The following is a 20,276-nucleotide window of genomic DNA, read 5'->3' as shown; positions in this document are numbered from 1 at the left end:
CACTCACACACAATCACTCACTCAATTACTCCCTCACACACAATCACTCACTTATTCACTCACTCAGTCACACTCACTCACTCACTCACCCACTCACTCACTCACTCACCCACTCACCCACTCACCCACCCACTCACTCACCCACCCACTCACCCACTCACTCACCCACTCACTCACCCAATCACCCACCCACTCTCTCACCCACTCACCCACTCACTCGCTCACCCAATCACTCACTCACTCACCGAATCACTCACACTTTCACTCACAAATCACTCACTCAATCAGACTCATTCACTCACTCACCCAATCACTCACTCACTCACACTCACTCACTCAGCCACACTCACTCATCACTCTCACTCACTCAATCACTCTCACTCAGTCACACTCAGTCGCTCACACTCACTCACTCGTTCACTCTCACTCGTTCACTCTCACTCGTTCACTCATTCAATCACTCATTCACTCACTCACACTCACTCACTCACACTCACTCACTCATTCACTCACTCACACTCATTCACTCACTCACACTCACTCATTCACCCAATCACTCAGTCACTCACTCAGTCACTCACTCAGTCACTCACTCAGTCACTCACTCAGTCAGTCACTCAGTCAATCAATCACTCACTCAATCACCCAGGCACTCAATCACCCATTCACTCAGTCAGTCACTCACTCATGCACTCACTCACTCGCGCACTCACTCACTCCATCACTCACTCCATCACTCACTCAGTCACTCACTCAGTCACTCCCAATCACTCACTCACACACCCAATCACACTCACTCACACTCACTCACTCACCCACCCACTCACTCACTCTCACTCACTCACCCATTCACTCAATCACTCTCAGTCACACACAATCACTCAGTCAGTCACTCACTCACTCAACCACTTAGTTGCTCACTCAGTCACTCACTCAGCCACACTCAGTCACTGAACCACTCACTCAGTGACTCATGCAACCACTCACTCAGTCACTCACTCATACTCAATCACTCAGTCACTCACTCAATCACTCACTCAGTCACTTACTCAAACGCTCACTCAGTCACTCAGTCACTCACTAACTCACTAACTCAATCACACACTCAATCACTCACACTCTGTCACACTCCATCAGTCAATCACACTCACTCACACTCAACAACTCACTAACCTACTCACTCAAACACTCATTCACTCACTCAAGCACTTACTCACTCACTCAATCACTCACTCACTCACTCAATCACTCAGTCAGTCTCTCACTCACACTCAACAACACACTCACTTACTCACTCAAACACTCACTCAATCACTCACTCGCTCACAATCACTCAATCATAATCACTCAGTCAGTCACTCGCTCAATCCCTCACTCAGTCACAGCTAATTACTCAATCACTCACACAATCACTCACTCATTCAATCACTCACACACCCTCAATCACCCATTCAATCACTCACTCAATCACTCACACACAATCACTCACTCAATTACTCCCTCACACACAATCACTCACTTATTCACTCACTCAGTCACACTCAATCACTCACTCACCCAATCACTCACCCACTCACTCACCCACTCACTCACCCACTCACTCACCCACTCACTCACCCACTCACTCACCCACTCACTCACCCAATCACCCACCCAATCACTCACCCACCCACCCACTCACTCACTCACTCACCCGCTCACCCAATCACTCACTCACTGAATCACTCACACTTTCACTCACCAATCACTCACTCACTCAGACTCACTCACTCACTCACCCAATCACTCACTCACTCACACGACTCACTCAGCCACACTCACTCATCACTCTCACTCACTCAATCACTCTCACTCAGTCACACTCAGTCGCTCACACTCACTCACTCGTTCACTCTCACTCGTTCACTCTCACTCGTTCACTCTCACTCGTTCACTCACTCACTCGTTCAATCACTCACACTCACTCACTCACCCAATCACTCAGTCACTCACTCAGTCACTCACTCAGTCACTCACTCAGTCACTCACTCAGTCACTCACTCAGTCACTCACTCAGTCACTCACTCAGTCACTCACTCAGTCACACACTCAGTCACACACTCAGTCAGTCAGTAATTCATGCACTCACTCACTCAATCGCTCACTCAGTCACTCATTCACTCAGTCACTCACTCACTCAGTCAATCACTCACTCACTCACTCAGTCAGTCAATCACTCACTCAGTCAATCACTCACTCAGTCAATCACTCACTCAATCACCCAGGCACTCAATCACCCATTCACTCAGTCAGTCACTCACTCATGCACTCACTCACTCGCGCACTCACTCACTCACTCCATCACTCACTCAGTCACTCACTCAGTCAATCACTCAGTCAATCACTCACTCACTCAGTCAGTCACTCAGTCAGTCACTCACTCAGTCAGTCAGTCAATCACTCAATCACCCAGGCACTCAATCACCCATTCACTCAGTCACTCACTCAATCACTCACTCAGTCACTTACTCAAACGCTCACTCAGTCACTCAGTCACTCACTAACTCACTAACTCAATCACACACTCAATCACTCACACTCTGTCACACTCCATCAGTCAATCACACTCACTCACACTCAACAACTCACTCACCTACTCACTCAAACACTCATTCACTCACTCAAGCACTTACTCACTCACTCAATCACTCACTCACTCACTCAATCACTCAGTCAGTCTCTCACTCACACTCAACAACACACTCACTTACTCACTCAAACACTCACTCAATCACTCACTCGCTCACAATCACTCAATCATAATCACTCAGTCAGTCACTCGCTCAATCCCTCACTCAGTCACAGCTAATTACTCAATCACTCACACAATCACTCACTCATTCAATCACTCACACACCCTCAATCACCCATTCAATCACTCACTCAATCACTCACACACAATCACTCACTCAATTACTCCCTCACACACAATCACTCACTTATTCACTCACTCAGTCTCACTCACCCAATCACTCACCCACTCACTCACCCAATCACTCACCCAATCACTCACCCACTCACTCACCCACTCACTCACCCACTCACTCACCCACTCACTCACCCACTCACTCACCCACTCACTCACCCACTCACTCACCCACTCACTCACCCACTCACTCACCCACTCACTCACCCACTCACTCACCCACTCACTCACCCACTCACTCACCCACTCACTCACCCAATCACCCACCCAATCACTCACCCACCCACCCACTCACTCACTCACTCACCCGCTCACCCAATCACTCACTCACTGAATCACTCACACTTTCACTCACCAATCACTCACTCACTCAGACTCACTCACTCACTCACCCAATCACTCACTCACTCACACGACTCACTCAGCCACACTCACTCATCACTCTCACTCACTCAATCACTCTCACTCAGTCACACTCAGTCGCTCACTCACTCACTCGTTCACTCTCACTCGTTCACTCTCACTCGTTCACTCTCACTCGTTCACTCACTCACTCATTCAATCACTCACACTCACTCACTCACCCAATCACTCAGTCACTCACTCAGTCACTCACTCAGTCACTCACTCAGTCAGTCAGTAATTCATGCACTCACTCACTCAATCGCTCACTCAGTCACTCATTCACTCAGTCACTCACTCACTCAGTCAATCACTCACTCACTCACTCAGTCAGTCAATCACTCACTCAGTCAATCACTCACTCAGTCAATCACTCACTCAATCACCCAGGCACTCAATCACCCATTCACTCAGTCAGTCACTCACTCATGCACTCACTCACTCGCGCACTCACTCACTCCATCACTCACTCAGTCACTCACTCACTCACTCAGTCAATCACTCAGTCAATCACTCACTCACTCAGTCAGTCACTCAGTCAGTCACTCACTCAGTCAGTCAGTCAATCACTCAATCACCCAGGCACTCAATCACCCATTCACTCAGTCACTCACTCATGCACTCACTCACTCGCGCACTCACTCACTCACTCCATCACTCACTCCATCACTCACTCAATCACGTGCAACCACTCAGTCAGTCACTCACTCACCCATTCAATCACTCTTAGTCACACACAATCACTCAGTCACTCACTCGCTCAGTCACTCACTCACTCAACCACTTAGTTGCTCACTCAGTCACTCACTCAGTCACACTCAGTCACTGAACCACTCACTCAGTGACTCATGCAACCACTCAGTCACCCACTCATACTCAATCACTCAGTCACTCACTCATACTCAATCACTCAGTCACTCACTCAATCACTCACTCAGTCACTTACTCAAACGCTCACTCAGTCATTCAGTCACTCACTAACTCAATCACACACTCAATCACTCACACTCTGTCACACTCCATCAGTCAATCACACTCACTCACACTCAACAACTCACTCACTTACTCACTCAAACACTCATTCACTCACTCAAGCACTTACTCACTCACTCAATCACTCACTCACTCACTCAATCACTCAGTCAGTCTCTCACTCACACTCAACAACACACTCACTTACTCACTCAAACACTCACTCAATCACTCACTCACTCACAATCACTCAGTCACTCAATCATAATCACTCAGTCACTCACTCACTCAATCCCTCACTCAGTCACAGCTAATTACTCAATCACTCACACAATCACTCACTCATTCAATCACTCACACACCCTCAATCACCCATTCAATCACTCACTCAATCACTCACACACAATCACTCACTCAATTACTCACTCACACACAATCACTCACTAATTCACTCACTCAGTCACACTCAATCACTCACTCACCCAATCACTCACTCACTCACCCAATCACTCACCCACTCACTCACCCACTCACTCACCCACTCACTCGCTCACCCAATCACTCACTCACTCACCGAATCACTCACACTTTCACTCACCAATCACTCACTCACTCACACTCACTCACTCAGCCACACTCACTCATCACTCTCAATCACTCAATCACTCTCAGTCACACTCAGTCGCTCACACTCACTCACTCGTTCACTCTCACTCGTTCACTCTCACTCGTTCACTCTCACTCGTTCACTCTCACTCGTTCACTCTCACTCGTTCACTCTCACTCTCTCACTCTCACTCTCTCACTCTCTCACTCACTCACTCACTCACTCACTCACTCAATCACTCACTCAGTCTCTCACTCAGTCTCTCACTCACACTCAACAACACACTCACTTACTCACTCAAAAACTCACTCAATCACTCACTCACAATCGCTCAGTCACTCAATCATAATCACAGTCACTCACTCACTCAATCCCTCACTCAGTCACAGCTAATTACTCAATCACTCACACAATCACTCACTCATTCAATCACTCACACACCCTCAATCACCCATTCAATCACTCACTCAATCACTCACACACAATCACTCAATCACTCACTCACCCACTCACTCACTCACCCACTCACTCACTCATCCAATCACTCACCCAATCACTCACCCAATCACTCACTCATCCAATCACTCACCCAATCACTCACCCAATCACTCACCCAATCACTCACCCAATCACTCACCCAATCACTCACCCAATCACTCACTCCCTCACCCAATCACTCACCCAATCACTCACCCAATCACTCACCCAATCACTCACCCAATCACTCACCCAATCACTCACCCAATCACTCATCCAATCACTCATCCAATCACTCACCCAATCACTCACCCAATCACTCACCCAATCACTCACCCAATCACTCACCCAATCACTCACCCAATCACTCACCCAATCACTCACCCAATCACTCATTCACTCACACTCACTCACCCACTCACCCAATCACTCACTCACTCACCCAATCACTCACTCACTCACCCAATCACTCACTCACTGAATCACTCACTCACTCACACTTTCACTCACCAATCACTCACTCACTCACACTCACTCACTCACCCAATCACTCACTCACACTCACTCAGCCACACTCACTCACTCAGCCACACTCACTCAATCACTCTCACTCAGTCACACTCAGTCACTGAATCAAACTCAGTCTCAGACTCACTCACACTCACTCGCTCAAACTCACTCACTCGTTCACTCTCACTCTCACTCACTCTCACTCATTCATTCACTCACTCACTCACTCATTCACTCACACTCACTCACACTCACTCACTTATTCACTCACCCAATCACACAGTCACTCACTCAGTCACTCACTCAGTCACTCACTCAGTCACTCACTCAGTCACTCACTCAGTCACTCACTCAGTCACTCACTCAGTCACTCGCTCACTCACTCGCTCACTCACTCGCTCACTCACTCACTCGCTCACTCACTCACTCACCCATTCACTCAATCACTCTCAGTCACACACAATCACACAGTCAGTCACTCACTCACTCAACCACTTAGTTGCTCACTCAGTCATTCACTCAGCCACACTCAGTCACTGAACCACTCACTCAGTCACTCATGCAACCACTCACTCAGTCACTCACTCATACTCAATCACTCAGTCACTCACTCAATCACTCACTCAGTCACTTACTCAAACGCTCACTCAGTCACTCAGTCACTCACTAACTCAATCACACACTCAATCACTCACACTCTGTCACACTCCATCAGTCAATCACACTCACTCACACTCAACAACTCACTCACCTACTCACTCAAACACTCATTCACTCACTCAAGCACTTACTCACTCACTCAATCACTTACTCACTCAATCACTCACTCAGTCAGTCTCTCACTCACACTCAACAACACACTCACTTACTCACTCAAACACTCACTCAATCACTCACTCACTCACAATCACTCAGTCACTCAATCATAATCACTCAGTCAGTCACTCATTCAATCCCTCACTCAGTCACAGCTAATTACTCAATCACTCACTCATTCAAACACTCACACACCCTCAATCACCCATTCAATCACTCACTCAATCACTCACACACAATCACTCACTCAATTACTCCCTCACACACAATCACTCACTTATTCACTCACTCAGTCACACTCACTCACTCACTCACTCACCCACTCACTCACTCACTCACCCACTCACCCACTCACCCACCCACTCACTCACCCACCCACTCACCCACTCACTCACCCACTCACTCACCCACTCACTCACCCAATCACCCACCCACTCTCTCACCCACTCACCCACTCACTCGCTCACCCAATCACTCACTCACTCACCGAATCACTCACACTTTCACTCACAAATCACTCACTCAATCAGACTCATTCACTCACTCACCCAATCACTCACTCACTCACTCACTCAGCCACACTCACTCATCACTCTCACTCACTCAATCACTCTCACTCAGTCACACTCAGTCGCTCACACTCACTCACTCGTTCACTCTCACTCGTTCACTCTCACTCGTTCACTCATTCAATCACTCATTCACTCACTCACACTCACTCACTCACACTCACTCACTCATTCACTCACTCACACTCATTCACTCACTCACACTCACTCATTCACCCAATCACTCAGTCACTCACTCAGTCACTCACTCAGTCACTCACTCAGTCACTCACTCAGTCAGTCACTCAGTCAATCAATCACTCACTCAATCACCCAGGCACTCAATCACCCATTCACTCAGTCAGTCACTCACTCATGCACTCACTCACTCGCGCACTCACTCACTCCATCACTCACTCCATCACTCACTCAGTCACTCCCAATCACTCACTCACACACCCAATCACACTCACTCACACTCACTCACTCACCCACCCACTCACTCACTCTCACTCACTCACCCATTCACTCAATCACTCTCAGTCACACACAATCACTCAGTCAGTCACTCACTCACTCAACCACTTAGTTGCTCACTCAGTCACTCAGCCACACTCAGTCACTGAACCACTCACTCAGTGACTCATGCAACCACTCACTCAGTCACTCACTCATACTCAATCACTCAGTCACTCACTCAATCACTCACTCAGTCACTTACTCAAACGCTCACTCAGTCACTCAGTCACTCACTAACTCACTAACTCAATCACACACTCAATCACTCACACTCTGTCACACTCCATCAGTCAATCACACTCACTCACACTCAACAACTCACTCACCTACTCACTCAAACACTCATTCACTCACTCAAGCACTTACTCACTCACTCAATCACTCACTCACTCACTCACTCACTCAATCACTCAGTCAGTCTCTCACTCACACTCAACAACACACTCACTTACTCACTCAAACACTCACTCAATCACTCACTCGCTCACAATCACTCAATCATAATCACTCAGTCAGTCACTCGCTCAATCCCTCACTCAGTCACAGCTAATTACTCAATCACTCACACAATCACTCACTCATTCAATCACTCACACACCCTCAATCACCCATTCAATCACTCACTCAATCACTCACACACAATCACTCACTCAATTACTCCCTCACACACAATCACTCACTTATTCACTCACTCAGTCACACTCAATCACTCACTCACCCACTCACTCACCCACTCACTCACCCACTCACTCACCCACTCACTCACCCACTCACTCACCCACTCACTCACCCACTCACTCACCCACTCACTCACCCACTCACTCACCCAATCACCCACCCAATCACTCACCCACCCACCCACTCACTCACTCACCCGCTCACCCAATCACTCACTCACTGAATCACTCACACTTTCACTCACCAATCACTCACTCACTCAGACTCACTCACTCACTCACCCAATCACTCACTCACTCACACGACTCACTCAGCCACACTCACTCATCACTCTCACTCACTCAATCACTCTCACTCAGTCACACTCAGTCGCTCACTCACTCACTCGTTCACTCTCACTCGTTCACTCTCACTCGTTCACTCACTCACTCATTCAATCACTCACACTCACTCACTCACCCAATCACTCAGTCACTCACTCAGTCACTCACTCAGTCACTCACTCAGTCAGTCAGTAATTCATGCACTCACTCACTCAATCGCTCACTCAGTCACTCATTCACTCAGTCACTCACTCACTCAGTCAATCACTCACTCACTCACTCAGTCAGTCAATCACTCACTCAGTCAATCACTCACTCAGTCAATCACTCACTCAATCACCCAGGCACTCAATCACCCATTCACTCAGTCAGTCACTCACTCATGCACTCACTCACTCGCGCACTCACTCACTCACTCCATCACTCACTCAGTCACTCACTCACTCACTCAGTCAATCACTCAGTCAATCACTCACTCACTCAGTCAGTCACTCAGTCAGTCACTCACTCAGTCAGTCAGTCAATCACTCAATCACCCAGGCACTCAATCACCCATTCACTCAGTCACTCACTCATGCACTCACTCACTCGCGCACTCACTCACTCACTCCATCACTCACTCCATCACTCACTCAATCACGTGCAACCACTCAGTCAGTCACTCACTCACCCATTCAATCACTCTTAGTCACACACAATCACTCAGTCACTCACTCGCTCAGTCACTCACTCACTCAACCACTTAGTTGCTCACTCAGTCACTCACTCAGTCACACTCAGTCACTGAACCACTCACTCAGTGACTCATGCAACCACTCAGTCACCCACTCATACTCAATCACTCAGTCACTCACTCATACTCAATCACTCAGTCACTCACTCAATCACTCACTCAGTCACTTACTCAAACGCTCACTCAGTCATTCAGTCACTCACTAACTCAATCACACACTCAATCACTCACACTCTGTCACACTCCATCAGTCAATCACACTCACTCACACTCAACAACTCACTCACTTACTCACTCAAACACTCATTCACTCACTCAAGCACTTACTCACTCACTCAATCACTCACTCACTCACTCAATCACTCAGTCAGTCTCTCACTCACACTCAACAACACACTCACTTACTCACTCAAACACTCACTCAATCACTCACTCACTCACAATCACTCAGTCACTCAATCATAATCACTCAGTCACTCACTCACTCAATCCCTCACTCAGTCACAGCTAATTACTCAATCACTCACACAATCACTCACTCATTCAATCACTCACACACCCTCAATCACCCATTCAATCACTCACTCAATCACTCACACACAATCACTCACTCAATTACTCACTCACACACAATCACTCACTAATTCACTCACTCAGTCACACTCAATCACTCACTCACCCAATCACTCACTCACTCACCCAATCACTCACCCACTCACTCACCCACTCACTCGCTCACCCAATCACTCACTCACTCACCGAATCACTCACACTTTCACTCACACTCACTCACTCACTCACACTCACTCACTCAGCCACACTCACTCATCACTCTCAATCACTCAATCACTCTCACTCAATCAGTCACACTCAGTCGCTCACACTCACTCACTCGTTCACTCGTTCACTCGTTCACTCGTTCACTCGTTCACTCTCTCAGTCTCTCAGTCTCTCACTCAGTCTCTCACTCAGTCTCTCACTCAGTCTCTCACTCAGTCTCTCACTCAGTCTCTCACTCAGTCTCTCACTCACACTCAACAACACACTCACTTACTCACTCAAAAACTCACTCAATCACTCACTCACAATCGCTCAGTCACTCAATCATAATCACAGTCACTCACTCACTCAATCCCTCACTCAGTCACAGCTAATTACTCAATCACTCACACAATCACTCACTCATTCAATCACTCACACACCCTCAATCACCCATTCAATCACTCACTCAATCACTCACACACAATCACTCAATTACTCCCTCACACACAATCACTCACTTATTCACTCACTCAGTCACACTCAATTACTCACTCAGTCTTATACAATCACTCATTCAATTACTCACAGATGAGCAGAGAGAGAGATGAACAGAGAGAGAAAGATGAACAGAGAGAGATGAACAGAGAGAGATGAACAGAGAGAGAGATGAACAGAGAGAGATGAACAGAGAGAGATGAACAGAGAGAGATGAACAGAGAGAGATGAACAGAGAGAGAGATGAACAGAGAGAGAGATGAACAGAGAGAGAGATGAACAGAGAGTGAGATGAACAGAGAGAGATGAACAAAGAGAGAGATGAACAGAGAGAGAGATGAACAGAGAGAGATGAACAGAGAGAGAGATGAACAGAGAGAGATGAACAGAGAGAGAGATGAACAGAGAGAGAGATGAACAGAGAGAGAGATGAACAGAGAGAGAGATGAACAGAGAGAGAGATGAACAGAGAGAGAGATGAACAGAGAGAGAGATGAACAGAGAGAGAGATGAACAGAGAGGGAGATGAACAGAGAGGGAGATGAACAGAGAGAGAGATGAACAGAGAGAGAGATGAACAGAGAGAGAGATGAACAGAGAGAGAGATGAACAGAGAGAGAGATGAACAGAGAGGGAGATGAACAGAGAGGGAGATGAACAGAGAGGGAGATGAACAGAGAGAGATGAACAGAGAGAGAGATGAACAGAGAGAGAGATGAACAGAGAGAGATGAACAGAGAGAGAGATGAACAGAGAGAGATGAACAGAGAGAGAGATGAACAGAGAGAGAGATGAACAGAGAGAGAGATGAACAAAGAGAGATGAACAGAGAGGGAGATGAACAGAGAGAGAGATGAACAGAGAGAGAGGTGAACAGAGAGAGAGATGAACAGAGAGAGAGGTGAACAGAGAGAGAGGTGAACAGAGATAGAGATGAACAGAGAGAGAGATGTACAGAGAGAGAGATGAACAGAGAAAGATGAACAGAGAGAGAGATGAACAGAGAGAGAGATGAACAGAGAGAGAGATGAACAGAGAGGGAGATGAACAGAGAGAGATGAACAGAGAGAGAGATGAACAGAGAGAGAGATGAACAGAGAGAGAGATGAACAGAGAGAGATGAACAGAGAGAGAGATGAACAGAGAGAGAGATGAACAGAGAGAGATGAACAGAGAGAGAAATGAACAGAGAGAGAAATGAACAGAGAGAGAAATGAACAGAGAGAGAAATGAACAGAGAGAGAGATGAACAGAGAGAGATGAACAGAGAGAGAGATGAACAGAGAGAGATGAACAGAGAGAGAGATGAACAGAGAGAGATATGAACAGAGAGAGAGATGAACAGAGAGAGATGAACAGAGAGAGATGAACAGAGAGAGAGATGAACAGAGAGAGAGATGAACAGAGAGAGATGAACAGAGAGAGAGATGAACAGAGAGAGATGAACAGAGAGAGATGAACAGAGAGAGAGATGAACAGAGAGAGATGAACAGAGAGAGAGATGAACAGAGAGAGATGAACAGAGAGGGAGATGAACAGAGAGAGAGATGAACAGAGAGAGAGATGAACAGAGAGAGAGATGAACAGAGAGAGATGAACAGAGAGAGAGATGAACAGAGAGAGAGATGAACAGAGAGAGAAATGAACAGAGAGAGAGATGAACAGAGAGAGAAATGAACAGAGAGAGATGAACAGAGAGAGAGATGAACAGAGAGAGAGATGAACAGAGAGAGAGATGAACAGAGAGAGAGATGAACAGAGAGAGATGAACAGAGAGAGATGAACAGAGAGGGAGATGAACAGAGAGAGAGATGAACAGAGAGAGAGATGAACAGAGAGAGAGATGAACAGAGAGAGAGATGAACAGAGAGAGAGATGAACAGAGAGAGAGATGAACAGAGAGAGAGATGAACAGAGAGAGAGATGAACAGAGAGAGATGAACAGAGAGAGAGATGAACAGAGAGAGATGAATAGAGAGGGAGATGAACAGAGAGAGATGAACAGAGAGAGATGAACAGAGAGAGAGCTGAACAGAGAGAGATGAACAGAGAGAGATGAACAGAGAGAGATGAACAGAGAGGGAGATGAACAGAGAGAGAGATGAACAGAGAGAGATGAACAGAGAGGGAGATGAACAGAGAGGGAGATGAACAGAGAGAGAGATGAACAGAGAGGGAGATGAACAAAGAGAGAGATGAACAGAGAGAGATGAACAGAGAGAGAGGTGAACAGAGAGAGAGATGAACAGAGAGAGATGAACAGAGAGGGAGATGAACAGAGAGAGAGATGAACAGAGAGAGAGATGAACAGAGAGAGATGAACAGAGAGAGAGATGAACAGAGAGAGAGATGAACAGAGAGAGATGAACAGAGAGAGAGATGAACAGAGAGAGAGATGAACAGAGAGAGAGATGAACAGAGAGAGATGAACAGAGAGAGAGATGAACAGAGAGGGAGATGAACAGAGAGAGAGATGAACAGAGAGAGAGGTGAACAGAGAGAGAGATGAACAGAGAGAGATGAACAGAGAGGGAGATGAACAGAGAGAGAGATGAACAGAGAGAGAGATGAACAGAGAGAGATGAACAGAGAGAGAGATGAACAGAGAGAGAGATGAACAGAGAGAGATGAACAGAGAGAGAGATGAACAGAGAGAGAGATGAACAGAGAGAGAGATGAACAGAGAGAGATGAACAGAGAGAGAGATGAACAGAGAGAGATGAACAGCGAGAGAGATGAACAGAGAGAGAGATGAACAGAGAGAGAGATGAACAGAGAGAGATGAACAGAGAGGGAGATGAACAGAGAGAGATGAACAGAGAGAGAGATGAACAGAGAGAGATGAACAGAGAGAGATGAACAGAGAGAGAGATGAACAGAGAGAGATGAACAGAGAGAGAGATGAACAGAGAGAGAGATGAACAGAGAGAGATGAACAGTGAGAGAGATGAACAGAGAGGGAGATGAACAGAGAGAGAGATGAACAGAGAGAGAGATGAACAGAGAGAGAGATGAACAGAGAGAGAGATGAACAGAGAGAGATGAACAGAGAGAGATGAACAGAGAGAGATGAACAGAGAGAGAGATGAACAGAGAGAGAGATGAACAGAGAGAGAGATGAACAGAGAGAGAGATGAACAGAGAGAGAGATGAACAGAGAGAGAGATGAACAGAGAGAGATGAACAGAGAGAGATGAACAGAGAGAGAGATGAACAGAGAGAGATGAACAGAGAGAGAGATGAACAGAGAGAGAGATGAACAGAGAGAGAGATGAACAGAGAGAGAGATGAACAGAGAGAGAGATGAACAGAGAGAGAGATGAACAGAGAGAGAGATGAACAGAGAGAGATGAACAGAGAGAGATGAACAGAGAGAGAGATGAACAGAGAGAGATGAACAGAGAGAGATGAACAGAGAGAGAGATGAACAGAGAGAGATGAACAGAGAGAGAGATGAACAGAGAGAGAGATGAACAGAGAGAGATGAACAGAGAGAGAGATGAACAGAGAGAGATGAACAGAGAGAGATGAACAGAGAGGGAGATGAACAGAGAGAGAGATGAACAGAGAGAGAGATGAACAGAGAGAGAGATGAACAAAGAGAGATGAACAGAGAGAGATGAACAGAGAGAGAGATGAACAGAGAGAGATGAACAGAGAGAGATGAACAGAGAGAGATGAACAGAGAGAGAGATGAACAGAGAGAGATGAACAGAGAGAGAGATGAACAGAGAGAGATGAACAGAGAGAGAGATGAACAGAGAGAGATGAACAGAGAGAGATGAACAGAGAGAGAGATGAACAGAGAGAGATGAACAGAGAGAGAGATGAACAGAGAGAGATGAACAGAGAGAGAGATGAACAGAGAGAGAGATGAACAGAGAGAGATGAACAGTGAGAGAGATGAACAGAGAGGGAGATGAACAGAGAGAGAGATGAACAGAGAGAGAGATGAACAGAGAGAGAGATGAACAGAGAGAGAGATGAACAGAGAGAGATGAACAGAGAGAGATGAACAGAGAGAGAGATGAACAGAGAGAGAGATGAACAGAGAGAGAGATGAACAGAGAGAGAGATGAACAGAGAGAGAGATGAACAGAGAGAGAGATGAACAGAGAGAGAGATGAACAGAGAGAGATGAACAGAGAGAGATGAACAGAGAGAGATGAACAGAGAGAGAGATGAACAGAGAGAGATGAACAGAGAGAGATGAACAGAGAGAGAGATGAACAGAGAGAGAGATGAACAGAGAGAGAGATGAACAGAGAGAGAGATGAACAGAGAGAGAGATGAACAGAGAGAGAGATGAACAGAGAGAGAGATGAACAGAGAGAGATGAACAGAGAGATGAACAGAGAGAGAGATGAACAGAGAGAGATGAACAGAGAGAGATGAACAGAGAGAGAGATGAACAGAGAGAGATGAACAGAGAGAGAGATGAACAGAGAGAGAGATGAACAGAGAGAGATGAACAGAGAGAGAGATGAACAGAGAGAGATGAACAGAGAGAGATGAACAGAGAGGGAGATGAACAGAGAGAGAGATGAACAGAGAGAGAGATGAACAGAGAGAGAGATGAACAGAGAGAGATGAACAGAGAGAGAGATGAACAGAGAGAGATGAACAGAGAGAGATGAACAGAGAGAGATGAACAGAGAGAGAGATGAACAGAGAGAGATGAACAGAGAGAGATGAACAGAGAGAGATGAACAGAGAGAGATGAACAGAGAGAGATGAACAGAGAGAGAGATGAACAGAGAGAGAGATGAACAGAGAGAGAGATGAACAGAGAGAGATGAACAGAGAGAGATGAACAGAGAGAGAGATGAACAGAGAGAGAGATGAACAGAGAGAGATGAACAGAGAGAGAGATGAACAGAGAGAGATGAACAGAGAGAGATGAACAGAGAGGGAGATGAACAGAGAGAGAGATGAACAGAGAGAGAGATGAACAGAGAGAGATGAACAGAGAGAGAGATGAACAGAGAGAGAGATGAACAGAGAGAGATGAACAGAGAGAGATGAACAGAGAGAGAGATGAACAGAGAGAGAGATGAACAGAGAGAGAGATGAACAGAGAGAGATGAACAGAGAGAGATGAACAGAGAGAGAGATGAACAGAGAGGGGGATGAACAGAGAGAGATGAACAGAGAGAGAGATGAACAGAGAGAGAGATGAACAGAGAGGGAGATGAACAGAGAGAGATGAACAGAGAGAGAGATGAACAGAGAGAGATGAACAGAGAGAGAGATGAACAGAGAGAGATGAACAGAGAGAGAGATGAACAGAGAGAGAGATGAACAGAGAGAGATGAACAGAGAGAGATGAACAGAGAGAGATGAACAGAGAGAGAGATGAACAGAGAGAGAGATGAACAGAGAGAGAGATGAACAGAGAGAGATGAACAGAGAGGGAGATGAACAGAGAGAGATGAACAGAGAGAGATGAACAGAGAGAGATGAACAGAGAGAGAGATGAACAGAGAGAGAGATGAACAGAGAGAGAGATGAACAGAGAGAGATGAACAGAGAGAGATGAACAGAGAGAGATGAACAGAGAGAGATGAACAGAGAGAGAGATGAACAGAGAGGGAGATGAACAGAGAGAGAGATGAACAGAGAGAGAGATGAACAGAGAGAGATGAACAGAGAGAGAGATGAACAGAGAGAGATGAACAGAGAGAGAGATGAACAGAGAGAGAGATGAACAGAGAGAGAGATGAACAGAGAGAGAGATGAACAGAGAGAGAGATGAACAGAGAGAGAGATGAACAGAGAGAGAGATGAACAGAGAGAGATGAACAGAGAGAGATGAACAGAGAGAGAGATGAACAGGGAGAGATGAACAGAGAGAGATGAACAGAGAGAGAGATGAACAGAGAAAGATGAACAGAGAGAGATGAACAGAGAGAGATGAACAGAGAGAGATGAACAGAGAGAGATGAACAGAGAGAGAGATGAACAGAGAGAGAGATGAACAGAGAGGGAGATGAACAGAGAGAGAGAGATGAACAGAGAAAGATGAACAGAGAGAGATGAAGAGAGAGAGAGATGAACAGAGAGAGAGATGAACAGAGAGAGAGATGAACAGAGAGAGATGAACAGAGAGAGAGATGAACAGAGAGAGAGATGAACAGAGAGGGAGATGAACAGAGAGAGAGATGAACAGAGAAAGATGAACAGAGAGAGATGAAGAGTGAGAGAGATGAACAGAGAGAGAGATGAACAGAGAGAGAGATGAACAGAGAGAGATGAACAGAGAGCGAGATGAACAGAGAGAGATGAACAGAGAGAGATGAACAGAGAGAGAGATGAACAGAGAGAGAGATGAACAGAGAGAGATGAACAGAGAGAGATGAACAGAGAGAGAGATGAACAGAGAGAGAGATGAACAGAGAGAGATGAACAGAGAGAGAGATGAACAGAGAGAGAGATGAACAGAGAGAGATGAACAGAGAGAGATGAACAGAGAGAGATGAACAGAGAGAGAGATGAACAGAGAGAGAGATGAACAGAGAGAGAGATGAACAGAGAGAGAGATGAACAGAGAGAGATGAACAGAGAGAGATGAACAGAGAGAGATTAACAGAGAGAGATGAACAGAGAGAGAGATGAACAGAGAGAGATGAACAGAGAGAGATGAACAGAGAGAGAGATGAAGAGAGAGAGAGGTGAACAGAGAGAGATGAACAGAGAGAGAGATGAACAGAGAGAGATGAACAGAGAGAGAGATGAACAGAGAGAGAGATGAACAGAGAGAGATGAACAGAGAGAGAGATGAACAGAGAGAGAGATGAACAGGGAGCGGGATGAACAGAGAGAGATGAACAGAGAGAGATGAACAGAGAGAGAGATGAACAGAGAGAGATGAACAGAGAGAGATGAACAGAGAGAGATGAACAGAGAGAGAGATGAACAGAGAGAGATGAACAGAGAGAGATGAACAGAGAGAGAGATGAACAGAGAGAGAGATGAACAGAGAGAGAGATGAACAGAGAGAGAGATGAACAGAGAGAGAGATGAACAGAGAGAGAGATGAACAGAGAAAGATGAACAGAGAGAGATGAAGAGAGAGAGATGAACAGAGAGAGATGAACAGAGAGAGAGATGAACAGAGAGAGAGATGAACAGGGAGAGAGATGAACAGAGAGAGATGAACAGAGAGAGAGATGAACAGAGAGAGAGATGAACAGAGAGAGAGATGAAGAGAGAGAGATGAACAGGGAGCGGGATGAACAGAGAGAGATGAACAGAGAGAGATGAACAGAGAGAGAGATGAACAGAGAGAGAGATGAACAGAGAGAGATGAACAGAGAGAGAGATGAACAGAGAGAGAGATGAACAGAGAGAGAGATGAAGAGAGAGAGATGAAGAGAGAGAGATGAACAGGGAGCGGGATGAACAGAGAGAGATGAACAGAGAGAGATGAACAGAGAGAGAGATGAACAGAGAGAGATGAACAGAGAGAGAGATGAACAGAGAGAGATGAACAGAGAGAGAGATGAACAGAGAGAGAATGATGAAAAGAGAGAGAGATGGACAGAAAGAGAAAAATGAAGATGGAGAAAGAGATGAACAGAGAGAGGTGGATAGAAAGAGTTAGAAATAGAGTGGTAAGGTTGAGAAAATCAAATTGTGGCAAAATAGAGACTTAAATCAAGCAATATAAATTGAGTGAAAAATAAAAAAGAGGTTGCGGTGCGAGTGTGCTCAGTGGTATTGTCACTGAGATCGTACCCCAATAGTCCTGGTTAATCACCTGGGGTCGCGGGATCAAATTCCACCAGCTCAGCTGGAATTTAAATTTAATTTACAAATCTTAAATAAAAAAAACTAGACTGCGTAATGGTGAGTGTGGAGCTGGTAAAAAAAAAACCCATCTGGGTCAGTGGGGATGGAAATCTGCTGTGTTTACCTGGTCTGGTCTACATGTGACCCGGGACCCAGAGCAGTGTGACCTCTTAACCAATGATAGAAGGGATAGAGGGAAGGTTAAGATGATGCTCTAAAAATAGACTGGGGTCAGATACAGAGAGAGAGGGAGATACAAATTGAGAGAGATGGACGGAGTGAGATATTGTGGCAAAATGGATCAGTCAGATCGATAGAAAGACTGGGAAAATTACAAATCTAAGCAGTGACAGGATGGAAAGAGACAGAGAACTTACAAAACTGAGCGAATGAAAGTCAGATGATGCAGGAGCATATATTACAACTTCTTCATTGTCGTACAGCAGACAGAGAATGGACAGAGATTAAAGAATGATAGAAGGAAACAGAGAGGAAAGACACTGAAAGATCGAGAACTGAAAGAGAGAAAGAAAGAGCGGAAGAACAGAAGGAGACAGTGGAAATGAAAGGAAGGAGAGGGGGGGCGGGGGGAGACTGACACTGCAAGCTGCCGGATTCACACACACTAACCCGAGTTGTGTCGGTCTAGGTGCGCGGGCAGCCCGGCTGGAGGAGTCCTGGAGTTATTGTAGAGCAGCTCCGCATTCCTGCTTCTCCCAGTGCTGCTGCTGTGTGAGCTGGAGAGCTGTGTGCCTCCCAGCCGCACTGAGCAGGGACACCCTCTCACTCCGGGAGCGCTGTGTGCAGGGAGGGACAGGGGAGGTGCGGCTCCAGTCCACAGGGTCAGTCCCAGATACTGAGCTCTCCCTCCCTCTGTCACAGCACCCGCCACACACACACCCGAACGGCAGCACCCTGTAGCACACATTCAGCAAGACAAACAGCCAGCTCACCTGACACAAACACGAATGACTGAACTCTTGTCAGTGTGTGTGAGTGGGTTTGGCTAACTGTGTGTAGATAGAGAGTTGGGTGTCCCTCTGAGTGTGTGTGGATTTGGTTAACTGTGTGTAGTGAACGAGTTTGGTTTGGAGCCCCTGTGTGTGTGAGCGTGTGTCTGAGTGCGGTGTGTTTGTGTGAGTGTGTGTCAGTGTGTGATAGTTTGTGTGTGTGTGTCAATGTGTGAGTGAGTGTGTGTCAGTGTGTGAGAGTTTGTTTGTGTGTGAGTGAGTGTGTGTCAGTGTGTGAGTGAGTGTGTGTCAGTGTGTGAGTTTGTGTGTGTGTGAGTGACTGTGTGTCAGTGTGTGAGTGAGTGTGTGAGTTTGTGTGTGTGTGAGTGAGTGTGTGTCAGTGTGTGAGTGAGTGTGTGTCAGTGTGTGAGTTTGTGTGTGTGTGAGTGAGTGTGTGTCAGTGTGTGAGTCAGTGTGTGAGAGTTTGTGTGTGTGTGAGTGAGTGTGTTGATGCACTATCAATTACGACGAGATGAGGGTGAAGAGTATTCGAGGCTTTATTAAGCAGAGATGTGTTGCCTCTTGCGGTTGCTACTAAAATGGCAGCAGCTCGGTGAGCACACCCATTTATACTCCATCAACTGGGCGGATCCAGCAGGCAGGAATCTACCCCCGTACCTGTAGTACAGGAGCCTTACCGTATTACTTCTCATATACGTAATATATAC

The 20,276-nt window shown here is 46.2% G+C and overlaps 1 protein-coding gene across 1 annotated transcript in view; it reads right to left on the bottom strand.

Moving 5' to 3' along the window:
• The window catches only part of LOC140428333 (neuronal acetylcholine receptor subunit alpha-2-like), a 453,821-nt gene extending 434,446 nt beyond the window's left edge, over nucleotides 1-19,375 (bottom strand). Inside the window, exon 1 of the mRNA XM_072514690.1 lies at nucleotides 19,229-19,375. The gene's annotated coding sequence lies outside the window, so the exon portion shown is untranslated. The remainder of the gene's footprint in view (nucleotides 1-19,228) is intronic.
• Between the last annotated feature and the right edge of the window lie 901 nt (nucleotides 19,376-20,276).

Source organism: Scyliorhinus torazame, chromosome 1, assembly GCF_047496885.1.
Source record: "Scyliorhinus torazame isolate Kashiwa2021f chromosome 1, sScyTor2.1, whole genome shotgun sequence".
NCBI lineage: Eukaryota > Metazoa > Chordata > Chondrichthyes > Carcharhiniformes > Scyliorhinidae > Scyliorhinus > Scyliorhinus torazame.
Note: the sequence above shows the minus strand (reverse complement) of the source record. Positions and strands in the feature narration are given on the sequence as shown.